The sequence below is a fragment of the Octodon degus genome, unplaced genomic scaffold, assembly GCF_000260255.1.
Source record: "Octodon degus isolate 3935 unplaced genomic scaffold, OctDeg1.0 scaffold00020, whole genome shotgun sequence".
Classification (NCBI taxonomy): domain Eukaryota; kingdom Metazoa; phylum Chordata; class Mammalia; order Rodentia; family Octodontidae; genus Octodon; species Octodon degus.
In genome coordinates this window covers 4,873,244-4,878,666 of record NW_004524596.1, presented here as the reverse complement: position 1 = coordinate 4,878,666, position 5,423 = coordinate 4,873,244, and positions in this window count along the sequence as shown.

Here is a 5,423-nt window from a genome sequence, read left to right as displayed (position 1 = left end):
AGGAATGATTTTGGGAGGATTGCTTCCTTTTCAATTTCATGGAAGAGTTTGAGGAGTATAGGGACTACATCTTCTGTATATTTCTTGTAGAATTCAGTTGTGAATCCATCCAGACCTGGACTTTGTTGGTAGGTTTTTAATTACATCTCTTATTTCATTGGGCTATTGAGAGTGGTTATATCTTGTCGATTCAGTTGTGGTAATTTGTACCCTTCTAGGAATGTCTATTCCTTCTGTGTCTTCTATTCTGTGAAAGTAAAGATTCTCAAAGTAGCTATTGATAATCTTTTGAATTTCCATCAGGTCTGTGGTAATTATACCCTGTTCATTTCTTGTTGCTTGTATTTGAATTTTTTCTTTCCTCTTTTTGTTGAGGTTAGCTAGGGGCTTATCTATCTCATTTAATCTTTCAAAGAACCAGCTTTTTCATTTTTTAATTCTTTGAATTGTTTTCTTCATCTCAGTTGATTAATTTCTGCTCTAATCTTTATGATTTCCTCCCGTCTTTGGGCTCTGGGTTTGGTTTGCTCTTCCTTTTCTAATTGTTGAAGGTGCAGCATTAGGTTATTTATTTTTTCCCGTTCTGTTTTCCTAATATGTGAGTTCACAGCTATGAATTTCCCTCTGAGAACTGCTTTCATCGTATCCCATAAATTACAATAAGTTGTGCTTGAATTTTCACTGAATTGTAGATATTGTTGAATTTCTTGCTTAATTTCGTCCCTGACCCATTGGTGGTTGAGTAGGGTATTGTCTAATTTCCATGTATTTAGGTTTTTTTTCTGGTTTCTTTTGTCATTGATTTCCAGTTTCATTGTGCTGTGGTCAAATAATATGCATGGGATAATTTCTGTTTTCTTGCATATACTTAAGCGTGACCTATCGACCAGTATGTGGTCGATTTTAGAAGATGACCCATGTGCAGCTGAGAAAAATGTGTATTCAACTGTGTTTGGGTGGAACACTCTGTGTATATCCACCAAGTCCATTTGTTTCAAGCTTTGGTTAAGTTTTTGTTATTTCTTTGCTAATTTTTTGTCTGGTTGACCTATCTTTTTGGGATAAGGGGGTGTTAAGGTCTCCTGTTAAGATTGTGGTATTGGATATTAGGTTTTTCATGTCCGTTAAGATTTGCTTTATGTAGTTGGGTGCTCCCATGTTTGGTGCATACATATTTATGAGTGTTACCTTTTCCTCTTGAGTTTTTCCCCTAACCAGTATATAGTGGCCTTCTTTATTTCACTTGATCATTCTTGATTTGAAATTGAGACTGTCTGAGAATAGGATTGCTACCCCTGCTTTTTTCTGAGGTGTTGGGCCATGTATCATTGTGTTCATCCTTTGACTTTCAGCCTATGCATGTCTTTATGAGTTAAATGTATTTCTTGTATACAGCATATTGTTGGGTTTTGTTTCCTAATCCACTGTGCCAGTCTATTTGTCTTAATTGGGTGAATTGAGTCCATTTACCTTGATGGTTAGAATGGAGATATATTGACTTACGATTGACACGCTATTTACTTCTTGTCATAAATTATTTACTCCCTTTTCTCCTGTGTTTAATTGCTTGCCCTATTTAGTTGGTTGCTTCTGATCTCATTCGTGGAGTTCTGATCAGTTTGTTCCTTGTGTAGAACATCTTTCAGGAACCTGTGTAGTGTTGGCTTTGTCATCATGAAATTCTTAGTCATTCTTTGTCATGGAAGTATTTTATTTCTCCATCAAACTTGAAAGAGCGTTTTTCAGGGTATAGTAGTCTGGGTTGGAATTTGTTTTCATAGAGGACTTGAAGTATTCTGCTCCATTCTCTTCTTGCCTTCATGGTTTGTGAAGAGAAGTTGGCTTAATTCTGATGGGCTTTCCTGTGAATGTGATCTCCTTCTTTTCTCTAGTGGCTTCCAATATATTATTCTTGTGCTGAATTTTTGGGATCTTGACTATTATATGTCTCATGTTTTTAATTGGGTTGAGGTTACTTGGCATTCTGTATGCTTTGGTTACTTGAATGTCAAATTGTTTCCTCATATTTGTTAAGTTTTCTGCTATTACTTCTGCCCATATTTTTTAATGTCATTTGTTTGGGCTCCTTCTTTCTCATTGATGCCTATTTGTCTCACACTGTTCATCTTTGCATTGTCTTGCAGGTGATGTATTATTTTTTCCTGCATCCTAGTTGTTTTTAAGAGATCCTTTCACTTTTTGCACTAGTTACACACTGGGCCTGTGCTAGGACTGGATCTGGGGGTTCCCTGAACATTGCAGAAATTCTCACTGGGTGGGCAGTGTGTGGGTGGTGCTGCAGAATGTTGGTGGGAGTCCCAAGTGGGTGGAAGAGGTCTCACCCACGCTGCACCTGGGTTTGGTCCCGCATGTTCCTTGAACTCACTTTTGTATGCAGTGCGTTTCACTGCCTTCTGATGGTAAAATGTTTAAAGGGCCATTATTTTGGAATTAGATATAGTTTTGAATTTTATGCTGCTTACTTAATATTGGTGAACCTTAGTCTACTCTTAAATGGAATAGATTTGTATTTGTTTTTCATGATGATAATCATTAATCATTAATCATGATGATAACCATTAAGTGCAAGAGTTTGTGTGACATGTCATGTCATTTCAGGGCCAGATTTTGTCTTAATTTTTGAATTCTAAGCCTTTAAATAGGGACCACTTATATTAAACGAACTTAATGAAAATGTACACATTGTCTTCTGAAAGTTATTCTACATTTATCTCTTCATACAAGCAATATTAATCTAATATTCTAAAGGAGACTTGATGACACTAACTTTCTTTTGAACAGTGGTATTGAAGTTTTGAATAAGATGGAGTGTGGGGGAAGTGAAGTGATTAACTCACTGGTTTGTATTAATGGAGAAGGGAGTGATACTGAGTTTGTGTTACTGTGAGTGAAGTTTTGACTATAAACTTTAATTGTACAAACAACTATTGGGTCCCTACTGCAAATATTTTACTGGTCTAGGTGCTAAGAATAAGATAGTGAACAAAACAGGTTGAGTTCTTTTGCTTTATGGAAGTTAGTACTATTGAAATGGTACATAAAATAAAGTGGTAAAATACGTTAACAATGATCATGATGCTTTACAAAGGGTCAAAACATGGAAAATAAGAGATGATGAGTTGGTGAGGGTTTGTTTTTTTTAACATAGGGTGTTCAGAAAAGGACTCTTTCATGTGTTGACATTTGAGTGGGAGTCTGTCGGGATTGAAGGAGAGTTGGAGATACTAAGAATAAAAGTGTTTAATGCAGAGAAACAATAAGTTAAAAAAAAACCTTTTGAGAAAGAAGAGAACCCAGATTGCTACCAAAAATATTAGAGCCATTTGAGTAAAAATGAGAATGGAAAAGGTTATGGTAGGATGATTTAACTATGGAGATCTTTGTGCAACTTGTTCCTAGTCAATGATACTGTATTATACACTTAAAAGTTTATCAAGAAGGTAGCTATCATATGAATTGTCACTTTTTTACTTCATTATTATTATTATTAATTATAATTATCATTGTAATTATTATTATTGTTCATCCGAGATCAGAGAAGTGAAGTGTGAGTGATTGTTATTCCCAAAGTGGCATTTATAAATTTGTAAAGTGTTTGTGATTGTGGAATTTATTGTGGTGCATTGCTGTAATGAAATGGGTAGAGGCCAGGAATGTTAGATATACTACAATAAGTGGGACAGTCATGCATTGTGAAGAACTGTGTTAGGACTTACGTAAATTTCAAATATATGGATAGGGTATTTGTGAGGTATAGAGAAGCTACATATAATTGTGTGGTGTGTGGACCACAGAATCACTGGCAACACCCTTGAGATGGATCTGCTGAGCACAGTGGCCCCAGATCAGCTGTTCATGATATGTACAGTTATACAGCTATAAGGGCATCCCTGTGTGTCCGAGAAAGCCATTATTTTTGAGTTTGAAACCTAATTCCACTTTACATATAAACAATAGGTTTTTTTGGAAGCATAATTTTATAAACATTGAATTTCTTAGAAATATAACTACTAGTGTGCGTGGAAAGGAGTGATTTTATTTTCTGAGAAAATTTATTAAAAGTTGTTCACAATTGTATTAGTCACATCCTCCTCAGGATGAAAAAACCAAATAGCCATTGAAACAGGAAAACTTTAATAGAAAACACTATTAACTATAATATAAAATTAGTATAAAATGTAAGTAGTAAGAAGATAATTATAAAGAAAATAAGAATGGCAAATAAAGTCACGAAAGCACATATACAGGAGAGCCACCAGCCTGGGGTTGAAGTGGTGTTGGTGGGAACAACATGGCAAGTCTGTATTTGCTGGAGAGAGCACAGACATTGTTCAAAGGATGGTAAAGAAGTTGCTGTGGTTCTGTCCTTGTAGAACTTGCTGGAAATACCTCTCAAAGTAACTTGTCAGAAAATTAGGGGCCGGGGAGATGACTCAGTAGAATAAGTGCTTGCCTTGCAAGCACAAGGGCCTGAATTCAATCCCCGGTTCCAAAAAAAAAAGGAGTAAGAAAATTAGATGTGGGAAAAGGCCAGTGACTAGTAAAGTGTTTCTCAGAGGCACTCTGATATGACTCAACAAAGGATGTGTGGAAGGAGTCGCTGGTCGCTGGGTGCTGCTGCTCATGTTTCCTTGCAGCAGGGGTGGTGGAGAAGCACTCGGGTCACAGGACTATGGCCCTGGCGAGGTGGTAGGTACTGTAGGGGTTAGGTACCAAAGGAGATGCATTAGCTGTAGGATCTTGATGCCAGTGAAGCAAGAGGCCAAGGTACAGGAGGCTGACACTGAAGAAGACTCTCACGCTGAAAGAGCAGTGCGCTGTAGAAGCCAAGCACACTAAAATAAAGGTCAGAGAGTAACACACTGAGCCAAAAAGCAAATTCCCTGTGTCTTGCATTTCCTACTGTCAGGATTTAACATTGCTCAAAGAAAGAATATTCAAATGTTCAGCTCCACTTTCACAGAACAGGCAGTGAAAGGGTAGATTTGGATCTGACACAAGTTTGGAAAACTCTCATAGATGATAGTCTATTTGTCTTACTTTGGTTGCCAATTTAATATACCTATGCTTTTGGTGATTCTATATAGAGGTGCAACTTTCTATCATTTCAGTAGAGCTTGTGTTGTAGTCATTTCTGAGTTTTCTGATCCTCAGATTTATATGATTATATAATAAATATTTTCCTTTTATTTCCATCATTTCATTCTATTGATTTTTTGGAAATTATACACTTAGGTAGGTTATATTATATGTGCTTTCTTTTCATGACAATTAGAACATTTGGATGTATAAAGCTGGGTTGGGTTGGCTAGGTTTGAAACGGAGGCCTTACAGTTGCTGTAAACAGTTGTGGTGAGCTAGAAAGTCACTGCTGAGTTCTGAGCCAAGGAAATATATATATA